General features: G+C 41.8%; 1 long non-coding RNA gene across 1 annotated transcript; it reads left to right on the top strand.

Annotated features, from left to right (window-relative positions):
* Positions 1-17571: 17571 nt before the first annotated feature.
* Positions 17572-19565, top strand: LOC136719768 (uncharacterized). Its single transcript, XR_010807518.1, has 3 exons — positions 17572-18079; positions 18228-18495; positions 18625-19565. It is a non-coding gene; the product is annotated as an uncharacterized LOC136719768 (long non-coding RNA).
* The last annotated feature ends 322 nt before the right edge of the window (positions 19566-19887 follow it).

The raw sequence follows: 19887 nt of genomic DNA, 5'->3' as shown, positions 1-19887 counted from the left end.
GGAAACAGCAGCAGTGGCCCCCAGCACATCTAGCATATCTAGGGCAGGGCCACAGAATGCTGGCAAATGAATTATATACATAGCAAGGCACAATGTGCCCTCACTAACAACAGGAGCAAGGTGTCCACGCTCAACTTAACAAGGAGCGGACAAGCTCAACTGTCTATTCCAATTAACTATATACAGTGAGGGAAAAAAGTATTTGATCCCCTGCTGATTTTGTACGTTTGCCCACTGACATAGAAATGATCAGTCTATAATTTTAATGGTAGGTGTATTTTAACAGTGAGAGACAGAATAACAACAAAAAAATCCAGAAAAAAGCATTTCAAAAAGTTATGAATTGATTTGCATGTTAATGAGGGAAATAAGTATTTGACCCCTTCGACTTAGTACTTGGTGGCAAAACCCTTGTTGGCAATCACAGAGGTCAGACGTTTCTTGTAGTTGGCCACCAGGTTTGCACACATCTCTGGAGGGATTTTGTCCCACTCCTCTTTGCAGATCCTCTCCAAGTCATTAAGGTTTCGAGGCTGACGTTTGGCAACTCGAACCTTCAGCTCCCTCCACAGATTTTCTATGGGATTAAGGTCTGGAGACTGGCTAGGCCACTCCAGGACCTTAATGTGCTTCTTCTTGAGCCACTCCTTTGTTGCCTTGGCTGTGTGTTTTGGGTCATTGTTATGCTGGAATACCCATCCACGACCCATTTTCAATGCCCTGGCTGAGGGAAGGAGGTTCTCACCCAAGATTTGATGGTACATGGCCCCGTCCATCGTCCCTTTGATGCGGTGCAGTTGTCCTGTCCCCTTAGCAGAAAAACACCCCCAAAGCATAATATTTCCACCTCCATGTTTGACGGTGGGGATGGTGTTCTTGGGGTCATTCCTCCTCCTCCAAACATGGTGAGTTGAGTTGATGCCAAAGAGCTCAATTTTGGTCTCATCTGACCACAACACTTTCACCCAGTTCTCCTCTGAATCATTCAGATGTTCATTGGCAAACTTCAGACGGACCTGTACATGTGCTTTCTTGAGCAGGGGGACCTTGCGGGCACTGCAGGATTTCAGTCCTTCAAGGTGTAGTGTGTTACCAATTGTTTTCTTGGTGACTATGGTCCCAGCTGCCTTGAGATCATTAACACGATCCTCCCGTGTAGTTCTGGGCTGATTCCTCACCGTTCTCATGATCATTGAAACTCCACGAAGTGAGATCTTGCATGGAGCCCCAGACCGAGGGAGACTGACAGTTATTTTGTGTTTCTTCCATTTGCGAATAATCGCACCAACTGTTGTCACCTTCTCACCAAGCTGCTTGGCGATGGTCTTGTAGCCCATTCCAGCCTTGTGTAGGTCTACAATCGTGTCCCTGACATCCTTGGACAGCTCTTTGGTCTTGGCCATGGTGGAGAGTTTGGAATCTGATTGATTGATTGCTTCTGTGGACAGGTGTCTTTTATACAGGTAACGAGCAGAGATTAGGAGCACTCCCTTTAAGAGAGTGCTCCTAATCTCAGCTCGTTACCTGTATAAAAGACACCTGGGAGCCAGAAATCTTGCTGATTGATAGGGGATCAAATACTTATTTCCCTCATCAACATGCAAATCAATTTATAACTTTTTAAAATGCTTTTTTCTGGATTTTGTTGTTGTTATTCTGTCTCTCACTGTTAAAATACACCTACCATTAAAATTATAGACTGATCATTTCTTTGTCAGTGGGCAAACGTACAAAATCAGCAGGGGATCAAATACTTTTTTCCCTCACTGTACACTGAGGGGTGCAGGAGCCAGCTCATGCACCACACACAGGACACAGGAGCAAGTTACACACTGCCGACCAGCAGCTAGTGGCAACAGACGCTCTACTACTGTCAATAAATGAACTATATACACACTATCCGATGAACACACACCAGCGGCCATCAGCACAGCTAGCATAGCTAGTGCAGGGCCACAGACCTGCTGACAATGGAACTATGCACAATGCGGGGTACAGGTGTAAAAACACATGCACTCCCGCCTACAGAATGAACTATATACAAGTCACAGTCCAGTAGGAAGGGAAAACAGTTCTGTGTTGCTTTTCCAAAGCACGCTCAACAAGGGCAGACAGGGATAGAAAAGCCAGGTGCCAGTGCCTGATAGGCTACTGAGGCTCAACTCAAGCCAACACCGGATTCCCAATAGAAGGAACCGGGCCTGTCACGTCCAGCCTGTAGAACCGAACAAAGATGTGCGGCGAGACCCAACAGCAAGTCCACCCGCAGGGGAAGCTGCCAAGGCTCTAAGACCAAGAGGGAAACCAGGTCCGCAAACCACAGTTTGCGGGGGGCAGCAAGGCACTACCAGCAGAACTGTCACTCATTCCTGCCTAATCTTTTCCAGAACCACTGGGAGAAGAGGGAACGCTGGGAATGCACAGAGGAGACAGTGCGGCCACATGTGGGCTAGTGCGTCGATCCCCAGGGTCCCTGACTGATCCCAAATGAAGAACCATAGCGGATAATCTGTGGACTCCGCCGAAGCAAAGAGGTTCACTTCTGCCGTAGCAGCTCCAAAGCTGCTGAATCACCAGCGGGTGGATGCACAATTCCAACACCAGGGGGCCGTGTTGGAGATGCCCGGGAGGTGGGCTGCTCTGGAGCGCAGCTGAGGCTGCGTCTAAAGAAGCAGACAACGCACTAGCCGATATAGTGTGTGTGACCGGAGACATCCCTGCCTGTTTATGTAGGCAACCACCGCTGTGTTGTCTGTCCGCACTAAAACATGACTGCCCCGAAGGGCCAGCATGAAGTGACGGAGACCGAGGAACATCTCATAATTCCAGGGCATTGATATGGAGGGCCCTGACGGGCACTGTCCAACTGCCCTGGACTCCCTGTCCATTGCAGACAGCTCCCCAACCCTGCTTGGAAGCTTCTGTTGTCAAAACCACTCGGTGGAGGGAAGAGGGGGGGAAGCCACATCCTCCCTCAGATCTGCCTCCAATGGAGCACCTTCCAGCATTCTTGAGTGACTGTCACTTGACATGCTCTGTCGTGGTGAGAATGCATCCTATGGGACCCGAACCACCACTCCAGAGGTTTTAGATGAAGGAGGCCGAGGGGGAGGGTTTGGGATGCAGCCACTAGAAGGCCCAGCAGCCTCTGGCAAAGGGACACCCTGACGCGGGCTGTCAACAGGAAAAGGGAGAGACACGCATTTATGGAGGCAACTCTCTCTGGCACCAGCGTGAACAGCATGGCGATGGAATCGAGGCACAGTCCAAGGAACTGTGCCTGCTGAGTTGGCACACGACAGCTCTTCTTTCTGTTGACCCAAAGGCCCAACTCGGAGAGGTGGTCGAGGATCAGGCTTGTGTGGCACTGAACCTGATCCCTGGAGTTCGAACAGACCAGCCAGTCATCTAGATAATTGATAACGCGGACCCCCTGGCAATGCAAGGGGGCCAACATTGTGTCCATGCACTTGGAGAAAGTGCGAGGAGCTAGAGACAGGCCGAATGGGAGAACAGTGAACTCAAACACCTTTTGCTTTTTTGCCTTTGAAGGCGAAGCAGAGAAACTTCCTGTGCACCTGCTCAATGGGGATGTGAAAGTAGGCATCTTTCAAATCCAGCAAGGTGAACCAGTCTCCAGGCTTGATAGCTTGAGACATGGCGCGCAGGGTGAGCATCTCGAAACACAACACCTTGAGGCGGCGATTCAGGCACCTCAGATGCAAGATCTGGTGGAAACCGCCATCTTTCTTGGGCACAAGGAAGTATGGGGAATAGAATCCCTCGTGCTGCCCTGGAGGGGACACTTCGCAGAGAGGCGCGTTTTTGATACGAAGCACCACACACTGCAACGGGTCCCTCACTCGTGTCCACACCATGCCTCTGAAGGGGGGTGGACAGGTCTGCAACTGTAGGGAGTAGCCAACTGTTATAATTTGGAGCACCCAGGAGACCTGGGTACAGAGGTTCCAATTGGAGAGTTGCTGGGGGGTATATGGGTGGGCCAGAGGCTGCTGGAACGCTTCAGGGCCGCGGCGCAGGAGGTGGGGCGGGCAGGTGTCCACTGCCCATCCTCTTGCTGGCTTTTGGCCTGGCTCTTCCATGGCGGACCTGGGTAGGCACCTGCCTGCCGGTGAGTCGCTGGCGTAGGTCAGCAGGAGGGTGGGGCTGCTGCTGCCTGGGGGCTGGCCTTCTAGGCCCTGCAGATTGTCTGTGGGCCTGTCCCAAATGTGCTGCTTGAGGCTACACTCAGGCGAGCTGTAGTGACTGCTCTCTCTCCTGGAGAATGACCTCCAGTATGCCCTCCACGGAACGGTCCAAACGTGAACCCGAGCGAGATGGGGCCATCCATCAGCTGGGTCCTGTCTGTGTCTGGGACTCGCCTCACCTGGGACACCCAGAGTTGACGGCATGATCTGGTCCATCCTGGTGTTGAGAGCCAGGATGGCGACATCTCGCCCCCTGTCCTCAGTGCTCGGGCCCCTGTGCAGGCGTGGAGATGAGACCGACAGTGAGGACAGTGTGGGTGTGCATGTATATATATGTGTGTGTGTGGGGGTACTGTCTGTGTGTTAGGGGGTGGGGCGGTTTATGGTGTGCGTGCTGCGTGTTGTGTTTGTGTGGTGCGCGTGATTGGCATAGTGTAGCAGGGTAGTTCTGGGGTTAAAGGTTAGCCCAGCGCCGGAACACAGCAGGCGTCGTGATTGGGGGAGACAGTCACGAGACCAGAGGACATAAATAGGAGTGCCCAGGAGTGCCGCGCTGTAGTCGGGGAGTAGTTCAGGAGAATTGAGTGGGGAGTTGCTACAGTGTTAGAGTTAGTGAAGTCGCTCCAGCCTGATTGATTGTGTTCTCAATAGAAGTTCCTGTTGTGGTTAACCCTGCGTCCTCTCCATCATTCCTGCCGTTGGTGGCAAAGTCTAACAACGATATGGCAAACAAAAAGCCTGTATCGTTACAAAATTAATATTAAATGACTAGTAGTCTCGTGAAAGCCGAGATGAACCGAGGCGCCGACAGACTTCCACGGAACAAAACAGTGTGTCTAATTTAAATAAAATTAAAATAGCACAACAACACACAACTGTAGCAAATCAGTGGAAGGAAAGCACAGTATGTACTGTCAGTCAACCGAAAAACGCAGATTTCTGGTTTAGACAAACACAGAAGGCTCTCTTACACGTCTTGACGAACCAAGGTGAAGGGCAAAAACAAGAAGTTTGTGCAGACGTCACCTTTTATACAAACAGGAAGTGGAAGGGTCCTGTTTGAGTGACGGGCACAAGGGCCAATGGCAGCTTTGATAGACAAATGTCCTCGATACATTCCAGTGATGTGTGCTGAAAACCCCTTGTCCTTGGGCGGTGCTTCTAACTCGAAAGATAACAAACTGTTACATACCGTGGGCACGGGAACAGGGGAACCCAGGTCAGGCAATCAGGCAAACAGGCAATCAGGGGAAGAGCAAGGTTGTGGTCAGGATGTCAATCAGGAGGTCACAGAAACAAGGTTATAACAAGGAACGGGGAGACTGCTCGGAAATGTAGCTAACACTGACAAAACTTCGCAACTTGTGACAGACAGTGAAGGGCTTATATGGGGACAAAAGGGAAGCAATACTAACATTCCCTGCTCACTGTTTCTTAAAGAAAATATTATTCCACTCCATAAACTTTAAGATAAAAAGTCATTATAAAAGTATGAAGGTCATATCTAAAACTACAGTATTTATAGGCTTCCTTGAAACCATTTTAAGTTAAATACAAAAACAAAATAAAATATATTTTTATTCTAAATATCCTTGCTGATAAAAAAATATCCTAAGAATGGATATAAAACTAAAATCAAAGCACAATTTTAACACATAAGACAACCTCCAGGCATGTATGTAATTTCCTGAAGACTAAAAATTGGCACAGACAAGATGTATATTTTAAAATGTTACATACCATAAAAGGTTCCCTTAAACTCATCTTGCAAAGCCAAAATGAGAAATCATGACTGTGTGAAGCATTAAGAAGCTATTTTAAAAAAGAAGAAAAGAAAACAACACATTCCCTGATTCAACTGGAAAAGCATGACTGGGTTTGGACATGCCTAACTTTGACTAAATTACATCTTCCTTAATTTTGTACATCCTCCCAGCACGGTGACTGTGACTTCATGGGGGAACACAGACGAGGGTTAATTACTGCTGTCGTTTTGGAGCACTTCAACCCATTCAGTCTCCTAAGAGATTACATTCACATTAATGAGCAGATCTAAATGGGCCACTGTAGGTCACAGCCCATTATGAGAAACTGATTTAAGCTTGGAGACCAGACCAAAGTATTTTTATAGTTTTTTAATTAATTCATTATTCCTTTGCCTTCCCCCCCCCCCCCAACCCCAAGGGAAATATGTGCAAAAATGGTGCCAGTGCCCTGGGTTTCCACAGGCAAATTCTGCAGGTATTCAGTGACAGACAGACAGCAGTGTGACACTGTAACTATGCCGAGAGTCAGTTTATTTAACCCCTGACACACAAACACGTGTGGGCCTACACTTATTCCCAGTTTTATGAGATATGCCACACGCTTGTGTCCCTGTGAAATGCACCTAACACCCTTGCCCCCCACCTGGCAACGAATTTCTGTCACCGCCACTGGATGTCACTGTGTACTGGGCAGCTGTGTTGCTGTATCTAACTTCGTCGAGCACCTGTGGTACAAGTCAGACAAAGGTGTATGTCAGTGTCAGCTGTGTGGGATCACCTGAATGAGTGAATATCCCTGTGGTCTGCATGCCAGTCTTGCCACGGCACAGGCTTGCTTTCAGTGAAGGAGCTGGTAGACACAACAGGTAGCAATCGCTTACGTTGGAGCACCTGACTTAACACCCTGTGACCCATAAAGAGATTTCTTCTCACGGGAGGATTAAATGAAAGGCAAACAGTGAAAATGGTTTTACAAAAAAAAACAAAGGTCTAATGAACACTGGTAAAACCTTAACCCTACCCCCATCCCATTTTAGCTGATGGAAGTACAATGATTGAAATAGCATTGGTTTAATACAAATTGAGGGAGAAGTTAAAGCTCTATTAGATATAAAGGAATTCATAAGGTGCTGAAATTTGGAAAATTGGAAAAAATCATTACATTTTCTTTAAAGTGGAAATATTTGTGTGTGAGTGTGAATGCTTTGCTTGAGTTATTTACACAATAATAGCCAATAATGCAATCAGTTGCTGACTGTGTTGCTATAAGGCAACAGTGTATAGCAGGGCAGCAGTGTGGAGTTGTGCTGCTGTACCCTTAGGCAAGGGACTCTTCCTAGATTGCTCCAATAAAAAACAACCATCCATCTTTGAAACCGCTTATACTGGTGAGGGTCATGGGGAAGCTGGAGCCAATCCTGGCAGGCATAGGGCACAAGGCAGTAATACACCCAGGATGGGATGCCAGTCTCCAGTAAAAACCCAGCTGTATAAATGTACAAAGCTGCCCTGCATAAGGGTGTCTAGTAAGAAATATAATAATACAAATATATAATCCTTTAAGTGGAGAAGAGAATTTTCTGGCATACAATTAACAACACATAAACATCTTGTGGTTTTGACTGGCCAGTCCTGAGACATGCAATTTGTTTCTGCATCCAAGTGAGAAAGATACAAGTTCCATGTTTCCTACTGTTACTGCCTTTATTATTATTATTGAAGAAGACAATTTTAACAAGGTTTTTCCAAACTTAACAGCTCTTGGGTAGAGTTTTGTAGACTACTTAAAAACAGATAGTTTACTGTTTAAAAAGACAGCTGATCACGAACCACAAAAATGAACAAACAAGTCCATCTGTAGGTTATTTGGTTAAAAACATAAGAATTGATGTTTCTTTGATTATAAAATGTCCCCAATATTTGTCATTATATTATATCTATTTCCCATTTATGTCAGTTGTTTAAGAGTACAGTATGGGGTTAAAACTCAGTTAGTCAGCTTGAAAAATCTGGCTTCCAATAACAAATAGTTTTTGTCTTGCATGTCTGGGCATTCACATAGTTTTAAATGATCTAGTCCACAGGATTTACAAGACATTTCATTGTACCAACACATCTTTAGTTTGGTTAAAATAAAGGGGGGAGAAAGTTGTGCCTGTGGTTTAAATGTTCTCTGCTGTTCAAAGCATTTGTCATGTTTTTGTTTTCAGTTGTCATTTAATCATGCAATATTAACGAAAAGCAGGAGTTTTCCATCCCTGCATTGTTCCATGAAGGGTCTATGGTACATTAACTCCTTAATAAGTACTGTCAATTTTAAGAACTGACAATAAAGGGTAAAAATAACAAACAACTTGTGCCACAAATATTAACATCCTTCTTTTATCAAAGGAACTACGTGGACTGCCTGCGATTGCTACGTAAAACTGTTGTAAATCACTCAGTAGGCTACTTCTTAATTTACATACCAGTGCAAAAACATGGAAGGTGTGTTTGTTTTCATTGACCATCAACGGAAAGGAGAAAGTTCGCAGCACTAGCAAACTGCCATATGTACACCAGTAACACAGATGTCAGTGCATCTCGTTTGGGCGAATGGCTGATATTCGATTTGCTTTTGGTCGTTAAGTAAGTAATTGAGAGCGACATTAATTTCAGTTTCTTAGTTCATTATTTTATTATGGGTGTGTGGTTAACTGAAAACAACTGTGGAAGAAACTACATTTATTCTAATTATCCTTCTTGGCAGCAACTTGTCAATATTATTATTATTATTATTATTATTATTATTATTATTATTATTATTATTATTATTATTATTATTATTATTATTAATTGCAGGCATTTTTATTGTAGCCTACTATAATGAAAAAACTTTTTCAGAAGTTTTGTTACTGTTAGCCTTGATTGTGAACGAATCATTCTGCCACAGCATTCAGAACCTCTTCTCATGTAGTTCATGGACAACCACTCCTAATTTCCCTCACAAAAGGGAACTAATTCATACTCTCACTGTATGACATATATTTCTGGATCCTCAGACTGCTGCATCAGTAAAGACAAGAAATTCCACTTGTTCTGTGCAGGAGAACAAATACCAGAAAAGAAGGAGCATATAACGGATGTTTACTCAGAAAGAGGCAAGGAGTTGTGTAATTCAAAATTATGTTAGAAAAATAATGCATGCTTGCAATGAAACTAAGCAGTTCAAGTAACTGGATGTTTATTCGTTTGTTTAAAAAAAACAGACATAATACATGAACATGTAGGTCAAGTGTGAAAATGCTCTGTGATGTCAGCTGAGTTTAATTTATATAGTTCAGTTTTTTTCTTTGCCAGTAGACTGAATCATTTGTTTTCTGTGTATCCTGTACCATGAACAGAATCCCTGGGACACTGAAGGTTTGTTTCACCAAACGCAGTCGGCATTCAGATATGCCTCACCCCAGTCTACACCAATTGAGCTACACCATCTTCGCATGAAGAATAAATCTGTTCCACTTAAGAATTATTGCACTTAAAAGTCAGACATGTTTTCTGACTCTGTTTTCACCTAGGCATAAGCCATCTTTAATGTCTTGTTAAAATGTCTTTGTATATCTGTGTCTGCCTGAAGGAAGGCCAACTGAACACTGTGAGTTTGTTGACAAGTTCAAGTTCACATTTCTGCAGTGTGACTTTAAACTCCTGTTTTTCTAAACACCATCTCATTTCCACAACATGTGCCAAATAAGATGGACTTGCAGGCAGTGATATGGTAGTTTTTTCAGTACAACGTTTTCTCTGTATTTTTTCTAACATACAGTACAGTAGTTTTTGTATTTTTGTATACTTTCTCTGTGGGGGGGATATAACACAGTAACGAGTGACAAACCCACCACACCTAAAGAATGCTGCCCCAACACAGTGGGTTTGTACACTATTCCAAGTACAGGACACTGACATCACCTTAACAGCCCTGTAATAAATGTTTTTTTATTAAATCATGACACAGCATGCACAAAACATGATATTCTCACAGAAATGGGTGTGGTATCACAGTTTTTTCAACTGGAAGAATATAATTTGTAAATCAGACTGAATTATATTCATCTGTGTGTCCCTTGGTAATATGTTAAAGACAAATATAGCAATAACCCCTCTCTGTGTGGGAGACCCTTGGCTGTCTGTGCCTGCTATAGGTCTGCTGCCTTTACAGTCTGCATCTTTATTCCTCTGAGCTGATTTGGGCTGCAGAGTGATCTTCCCCTTGAGGGTTAACTGAGAAATTTACATAATTGCTGCACACATATGCTGCTGGATATGTCAAATGGCCCTGATTTACCACTCTCATGCGATGCCTCTGCAACATCTGTGCTTCACAGAGAGCAGCAGGAACTGATAGAGAGAGCAACATAAGTTCACACACCATCCTGTGCTGTAATATCCAAAATGAATGCCTGCCAAGAGTTCTGTGAACTACAACTGGACAGCTAGGGTGTACCGCTCCTTCCCCAGCTCAATTCAGCTCAGCCCTCTCTTTCCCTTGTAAACATTTACAAATTTCAAGCAAAGCACGAATCTAACAATAAATAAAACAATTATGTGTCACAGAACATTTATTCTGAATTGCAGCTCGCTCTGTGTCTGCCTGTGTTCTGGTGTTAGAGGACAGATTTCCTGACCACATTAAAGTCTTTCGGGTGGCACATACCATCCAAGGAATTCACTGTAAACCTGCTTGACCTGAAATTGGGAATGGCTTGAAACAGATGAATGTTGAATATTGAGAATATGGTGCTGTTGTATAATACAAGATTAGATCTCTTCTCCATGAAGTATATAGTACTTCTCTACATGTAAAATTGTATTTCCACTGGTAGCTGTGTGGATGTGTGTCAGTGGCTGATGGAGTTTGTATAAGGTTGTACATTCAACGCTTACCGGGAATATTAACACATTCATTTGTTGCCAATCATATTTGCATCCTTCACACAGACAGGTCAAATGAAGTACATGAACAATATGGAATGGGAGCTGGCTTAATGAAGACTGAAATACTGTCAGACAGCTAGAAAGAACAGAAAGAAACAAAAAAGCAAACATCAAGTACTAGTTTTCTTGGTTACCTGACAAAGAGATCAAAGGGAAAATGTATTCCTTTCTTAGACCTCCAGTTTAGCCAAATAAATAATGCAATCCTTGTATGCTTACCAGCATAATATGCAGTTTGAAAAAGTAACTGAATCAATACAACAAGTAATATATCAGGATTCCATTATGTCAAACTTATTTTTGAAAGAAAACCTCATCTTTGTAAATGACAGTTAAAACAAATGTTTCATGCAGAGGGTGTTACACAGTAAGTATAGATCAAACTTTGGATAATCTATGTGGATTTATAACAACTTAAATTGTCTGACTGCAATCCAGAATCTATAAAACAAACAAAGCATTAATGCAGGGGAGAAAAGAACAAACCAGAAGCAACAGAGAGGCTGAAAAAAAATAATCTACCTTGTCACCCAGATCAATAAGGAAGAAATATGACAAACTCTGGGTAACCTTTGCATATGTTTTTAGTGTTTGCTGCAGACAAAAAAGCTACTGAATCATGCCATTTAAAAAAAAAATCTAATAGTTGGCTTTATGACTTCAACAGCAGTGTCAGTAGTAAAAATTAATGCCTCCACCTTGCAAGGAATACATTTATGCCGAGATGAATTCCGTCATGAAACTCAAGCAAAATAATTTCCAGGAACATCTGTATAACACATGACAATGCGAAATATTTCAACACCTCCAGCATCACAAGTTCTAATTGGGGGGGAAATCACTGAGAGTATTCAGTCTGAAAAGTATTTATTCTTAACACTGAGGCAATGGAAGTATTTGCCTGGTGTGAAATATAAAATCCCTGAAGACACAGTCTGTTCTAATGGAGTCATAGTTTACAGTTCCTGAATGTCAGAAATCTTCCAGTAAAACCTAGAACTAAACCTATCACACTGAAGAATAACAGGAAGGTGAGATGTGCTAAGACTGTGATGTACAGAGGAGTTGACTGCCATAGGAAAGTACAGAAACCACATTAGTCTTGGTAGGGGTATTAGATGTGTATTGAAATGATAGCCAAATATAATTTGCTCTGCCTCAGTGGTGACACTTGTGCAATAATGGGTTTTTTCGGTTAACATCACACTTGTTATGCTGGTCAAATATTTACTGAAACAATACATTCGCGTCCAGCAAATCCAGTTTTGTAATTATTTAATAACTTTTAATAGATTTGTCTTATAATGTATTGATTTAAAACCTCAAGCATCCTTTATTGCTTGTCAATAAAAGCCTTGTAAGACTCTTGCAAACTGGACAAGCTGGTGCCCACCCCAGCCTGTGTGCCATTGCCAGCTCTGACGGTGCACAAAGTAGCAAAACCTGGTTCTCTGCAGGTGAGCTGCTGCTGTGGCGTCTGAGGCAGCAGCAAGTACAAGGTGTTAGCTGTTCCATTTGCATCACATCCTTCAGCTGCTGTGAAAGGTGCACTGCAGGAATTCTGGGCTTCCAGTGAGAGAAAGAGCAGGTGGCTTTGACAGCGGGCATGCTGGAGGAAGTGTGTTTCATTCTGTCCCAAATCAGCATGGACGTCACAGCATGGACGTCACAGCAACAAGCTGAGATCAGTAACTGCCAGTTCCAAACAAAGGTGAAAAAGCGGCAGATTTTTTTAATACATTATTTAAAAAGGCACAATTCTGTTTTAGTGCAATACTTTACTTTCTTTATTTTAAAAGTATTTGGTCCCTGCCTTGCTGCCTTGTGTCTGTGCATTGAGCTCTGACTCCAGCTCCCACGACACTGTTCTGGGTGATGTGGTCATTGAATATGGATGAATGGATGGAAATGTTTTTGATTATAACAAAGATTGTGTAGTGTCACGAGTGTTTATTATTTACTTAATTTGTAATTTTTTGAACAAGTAAGAGCATGTTTGGGTGGGCCTGCTCCTTAGTCCAGGTTTTTGCCCAAAGGATATGTGTAATTGGGTGGTGTGCAATTCGTTTTTATTTACATTCTATATTTATTTATACTAATTTAATTATTGGCACCATACTGGAAACACATACTTGCTTTATTTGTACTTCTTCTGCTATAATATTTCAGTCTCTTTATTTTACCTTTCCCTGTCCAGACAAGCCTGAGGAATATTGTCCAGTCATTATCCATTATTATCTCTGTGTATCCTGTTTCAGCAGGCTGTATGGAGGTCTTTGCTCTTAGATGCTGTAAGTGATAACTCCTACTGTTTGATTTTGGATACAGTACTCTTCTGTTCCTGCTTCTGTACCTTATGTGCTAGCAGATGATGTGCATCTATATCCAAGCATATGTTGAAGAGTAAGAGTAACAATAATTCAGGATCTGAAGAGTAACATAGCCTCGGGATCTGAAGAGTATCACCGACTCGGGATCTGAAGAGTAACACCGTCATGGGATCCGAAAAGTAACACCACTCGGAATCTGAAAAGTGACACTGACTCGGGATTTCTAATTGAAATCCAGACTTTTGCAAGGCCACGAATAAATCATGTAATTAATTAATTAATAAATAAATAATAAACTATATATACCTTCCACTATATATGTCCAAAACTCCTGTCCCTTTCATTGTCACAAGATATAGACATACATAATCATCTTAAAGCTTCTGCGTTGTGCCTGTTTTTGTCCTAGAATGTTATACAAAACATAACTATGCAAGAATTTAAATTAACAGATCTGATAAACAGCTGACTTACTTCAAGGAAGAATGTCTTCCTATTGTTATTTATATTTTGTTTTCCGGCATTCCAACATAATTCAGATCACTTGCTGTTCATAAAACATGTAAAGATCTCTTTACTTTCAGATGTGGCATGTGTGAACTTGCTGGCATGTATGCGTGTCTAAGAACAAGAGGTATAAGATCCGATACTGGAGTACTGCTTCATTATCCACTTATCCACTTACAACACCTCCAGCTTTATACAGAGATTGATGCTTTCTGTGAATAGAACAACCCTCTTATTTTTTAAGTAAAACAGTTGTTGCAGGCAAAATGTATACATATTTAAAGTGTATTGTAGGTTTCCAGATTACAGTTTTTCTCGATTGCTTGAGCACATTTCTCCAAACAGAATTAACATTTTCAAAACAGTTAACACACCCCAAACAGAAACACGATTGGCCAAAATGAGACAAATCCTTCACAAAATGCACTCAGACTCTCAAAACAGCAAATACACAAAAATCAGTACAACAAAACAGTATCATTTGTCATCTAATTGAAAAGTTATTTCCATCAGTCATTTATCAATGGCACAATAAACACTAATTATGAGCATCAATATGACATGGTGACAAAAAAGCAAAAAATTGTGTAATTGTTACATTTGGCATGTAGGCCTCATCAGCTCTCTCTTCAGTGGTACAATTCTATTGTACAAGAGGTCGGGGAATGCAGTTAGGTGGTCTGTATTGTATGGGCCATCAGTAAAGAACACCTTCTCTTGAGATGGCTGCATACATGGCAATATTCTCTGGCCTGAATACTGACTGTGGCTCTGTGACCATCTGCTCACATCTGCTCACGTCTGCTCACTCTAGGCAAATGTAATCCCACTTCATCCACATATATGAAAACCTCAAGAGAAACACAAAATGAACATGGATAGCTATTTTAACTGTCTGCAACTAAATATTGTAAGGAAATACATTACTGTGATGAGTCCTGACCTGTACACAGCGGCAGACTGGCACTCGGGAAGTAAATAAATCCAATATCGTAATGTGTAAGGGGGAGGGGTGACCAATCCCTGATTGGATTTGCCAGGATTTTCTTACAACGGGATTGGTGAACTGATTTTGTCTTTCCTTTGAATCTATTGTATAGTGGATGAGTGTCATGTCAGTCAAATATCTTCTACAGTAAGAATTCCCTCAATTCCAATCAGGCTTTGTGCAACGAATCCAGGTATACAGGGAGAGCTCGAGTGAGATTTGCATTCAGTAACAGAATGATATAATGTGGAAGTTAGTTGTAACTCTATTACAGTTTTTCTTGATCGCTAAGACACTTTTAATGAAACGGGGGTCAACTTTTTCTCCATGTTAACCTAATGAGCAAAACGGTATTCATTTTAGCAAAACACCATGTCATTTCTCATAGCTTTCACACATAATGCAAATGTTAAGCAAAGTTTTGCAAAACTGTAAACACAACTCTCTACAAAAGACACAAAACTCAGTTGAGTAAATCATGTCAAACAAAATTAAAACATTTGGTCACATCTACTACAAATGACTCCCATGAATGTGAAACTTTTCTGCACGTGTGTAAAACATCTTTGCACAATTGTTCATTCAGCAAGCAGTCCTTATTCATGCATAAAAGAGCTCACATTTGAGCTGTTTGCAAGGATGGACCAAGTAAGAGGCTGAGGCTGAGGCTGAGGGCGAGGGCGAGGGCAAGGACAAGTACATGAACTAGGGCAAGGACAAACGAGAGGTAGAGCTGCCCATAAAGGAAAAGGGGATCAGATGTGTGGTGGTGGAGTAGCTCAAAGGGGAATACAAAGAGATAATGTTTCAGATTGAATTTGTGCCACAATTATTGACCATTTTGTCAATCATGGACTTTCCATGAGACAGGCTGGGCAACGCAACTCCCCATACATTACTGCAGTTTATGTGAGTGAAGCCGTTGTTATGGTACAAGGTTTCAGTAGAAGCAACCCTTCGGATCCCAGTGAATCAGGCAGTTAGTCCAGTTAGCATTTCAGCAAAAGTGGAGACTTTTGGCAGGAAAGGACGAGCACTCGGGAAGGAAAGTCACAGACACAAAACCAGTTAGTTTCAGTTCATTTCACTTCAGTTTATTGTAAGCGTAACACAGCCTTTATACAGTCTAACAAACAACTTCTGCAACAGTTACGGGGCAGTCCCAATACGCAGTACACAACATAATAGTAATGATTAATTGGCTAAAGCATTTGGGTTTTGCAGCGTTCCCACAAGCAGGTGCACGTCATGCTTCGTGGGCATGTTATTGTCCGAGGATGTGTAACACATAGCATATTTGTGTTTCGGGGGTGACAGGGGAGGGGAAGATAGTTTAGCACTGTACGAACAACATGTTTTGTGTCTGCTACAGCTGCAGGGATTACAAGCAGTTCTGCAAGCTATTCCATCAGTATGCATAAGACATAGATAATAAGTACAAATATAATTGCTATAAACAGGCAGCAAACAAAAACAAAAAACAAACCTTAAAATAGAATTATATATACTTACAGATTCAGTTAAACAACACAGTTCATCAGAAGCTGCAAGTCAACATGTAATTACAGTGTACATTAAAATATGAATAAAAAGAAAATCCTCACAGTTGCCCTCTTTAATGTGACGTGTTTCAGTATTTATTGTTTAAGGAAATCCTCACAGCCGCCTTCAACTTTTCAAATGTAAGGAGTCGAGGGAGGAACCCTACTGGTAAGAGGGCCACTGTGAATGTGCGAAGGGGTGCACACATCACCATGTGTGCCGCTCTCTCCAGCGGTGAGGCTCTTTACCACATCCTTACAACTGGCCTGTACAATACAGAACGTCTCCTCACAATTCTTGATGCACCAGAGAGTGGTTCCATCAGACGAGAGAGGGCTGGTGAGAACTGACATGTCCTGCTTCTTCATCATATGGGACAATGTTGCTTTCCACCTCTCCCATCTGGGTACTGAATGGTTTGCAGCCCACCCAGGAATGGTGATGGAATGTCTCCCACCATACTCTCCTTTTTCAATTAGGTCGAGGAATTCTTCTCTGCTTGGAGGTGGAAAGTTCACGATTTCTGTCCACATGACCAGATGTCCCTCCTAGATGCAATGAATGCCAGTTGTCTGGAAATCACTGCAGAGGACGGCCAAGCATTGATGTGCCATGCAAGGATATTTGTTCCTCTGCATTGCGAGGGAAAGCATCCAGTGAGATTTTGATGAAAACATGTGGCCTGATCGACAACAACGAATGGACTGACTGTGGTGTATAGTGTATTTGTGTTGCCTGTTTTAACATTGCTTTGTTTTGATTGATTTGTCAGCTTGGAGTATTTCATTTGTATTCTCTGTATCTACAGCATCATAGCATTTGTAAAGGACAAAATGAAAAACGGTCAAATATAGCCTGCTGGTTCTGAACATTCCTGCTGAGTGACACTCTTTCTGCATTGATCATCTTTGATATACAGTGCATGCTGTGATAACATGTTTACTTTTATGGTACATACTATAAGTATAGTATAAACAAATGGCACAGATATGTTATAGTTTTTTTTTAAATTGGTTGAATGCAATTTTCACAAGCAAGTGGTACATTTTCAAAACTCTTAATACTAATCTCACAACAGATCATTAAAAATGCACTTTTTTCAAACATTTCAGCATATTTTCAATTATGTTAGTATAAAACACAAAATCACAAAATATTCCTTACAAATAATAAGTGTTTCCTCTATATAAATGCTTTATTCACAGTCTTTCATAATACTATTACTATCACACTTTTCATTTGCACCTCTTCTCATTCAGTTTAATACATTTGTCTATCATTTAATCCAACTGAACTTAATGGTTAATCAGTTAATCATTTGGTATGTCTACAGATTTGCAACTGGTCTGATAATTGTGTGTTGGTGTTTTGGTAAGGTATAAACTACAAATTGCTTTAAGAGCTTTCAATCAGGCTAGACCAATCATAATAAATCCCAATTATTACTAATTTCTTTCACCTGCTGATCACAATTGAATACCATATAAGTAGAACTGTGTGTGAGCATTTGCAATTGGCAAACATTGAGCAGGATAGAGTGGAAGAGAGAGGAAACCTGCAGAGGGAATCAAAGAGGGTGGGCATGGGCCTAGTCAAAGAGGTGGTCATCACAGGACTGTAAGCAGAATGCAACGTACTGTCCTTTCAAATAAAATCTGGGCCATCATTGTTGACCATGTGGTTAACAGAGGCTGCCAGGTTAGTTCACCCTAACCTACAAAGATCAACTGTTCGCTCCATCAGAACATTTCACCAAGAAAACCAGTAAGTCTGCTAACTATTCACTATACTTTTATGGTACAGTAAATTGCATTACTATATAGAATAGTGAACAATTTCATTATCACACATTTTGTCATTTACAGTAGTAAACTATTGACCGCATACTCTGTTTTACTCTCCGAATTGGCAGGAAACCACCTGGTGGTGGTTGCACACGTATACTGACTCCACAGCAAGAGTTGGCTGTGGTGGAAATGGTCAGGGCAAGGAATGACATAAGGCTGTTATAAAGCAGGTTATTGAGGAGAGCAATGACCCCTTTGCCAATGTTGGAAGGCTGATTGATGCCACTATTGCCTGCCTTTTGAAGAAGCACCAGGTTTCTATGACGCACATTTACCTGGTGCCTTTTGAGAAATCATGCCTGGGTGAAACGACTGCATGCAGAATATGTTCAGGTACAGTGCTATGTGGTGTACTTTATGATCAGTTTTTACGTATGTGATGCTCGCAGTACTGTACTACACACTAGCAAAGTCAACTCTTTTTCTGTAAAAGAGCTAACCAAATTATTTTATTTTTTTAAGAGGGTGATGGAGCTGGATGCTGCTGTGAATCATCACAAGTATATTTTTGTTGACAAGGTGGGCTTTAATCTGGCAAAAACCAGACTCCGTGGGCATAATCTTTTTGGCCAACGAGCAACCACCCAAGTGACTGGACAACATGGGGTGGGGTAACCTCTCAACGTGTGCGGCTATATGTGAAGATGTGGTAGGCTGTAGACCAGTTCTTGGATCATACAACACTGAACACCTGATGGCTTTTCTAAATGAACATGAGCAGGCCAGTCAGGGAGAAGATACCAGGTATGTTATTGTGTGGGACAATGTCAGCTTCCATCATGCAGAGCTGGTTCGGGAATGGTTTCAGGCTCATCCTTGGTTCATGACCCTATATCTCCCACCATACTCCCCTTTCCTCAACCCAGTTGAGGAATTCTTCTCTACTTGGAGGTGGAAGGTGTATGATCGCCATCCCCATGAGCATGTCACCCTCCTTCAAGCCATGGATGAGGCTTGTAATGACATAACTGCAGAGCAATATCAAGCCTGGATTCGTCATGCCAGAAGGTTTTTCCCACGGTGCATGAACGAGGATATTCACTGTGATGTTGATGAAACTTTATGGCCAAATGTTGAAGACCGGCTTGATGTTAATTTATCTCCATTTACAGTAAGTTTACATTTAGTTTCACAATGCAACCACAGTGTTGTAAAAATACTGTAAAATATTTAAGTGACTTTTGATGTGTTCTTTGATCATATTTTACGTATTAATGTTTTTTTATTATGGCTTTTGTAAGTTTGGTTGGATAATGTAATTGTAATTTATTGTGATGACTGTGTACACTGTATTGCAGTACAGTAACATTCATTCTGAACCAAGGGTGATTTGAAATGTGTATCTTGTATTGTTTTCTGTTGAATTAACTGATTGTTAAAAGTATTAAATTGAATGAAGATCATACTGTTGTGTTTTTGGTGATTACCACCTCATTACATGTTACAATCTTTTTGAAACAATGATTTTGTGGAAAGAAAATATGTATAACTGTAATGAAAGAATGAGATCAGGTTTTGAAAGAATGACTAACTGTGTTACGAGTGTGGTCAGTTTGGAGTTTTGTACGAAGACTTCTGGAAAAATTACCACTTACTTATGAAAATAGTACCAAAGCAAAAAAAAAAAAATGTGGATTAACCATGTTAGGGGATATTGAAAATTTGTAGTTGGTATTTATTGAGCTATTATGTAGTGAAATGATTGAAATATCTCTTTAGATCACA

Source organism: Amia ocellicauda, chromosome 1 (genome assembly GCF_036373705.1).
Source record: "Amia ocellicauda isolate fAmiCal2 chromosome 1, fAmiCal2.hap1, whole genome shotgun sequence".
Taxonomy (NCBI): Eukaryota; Metazoa; Chordata; class Actinopteri; order Amiiformes; family Amiidae; genus Amia; species Amia ocellicauda.
The sequence above is the reverse complement of the archived record's forward strand: the minus strand, read 5'-3'. Positions and strand labels throughout refer to the sequence as shown.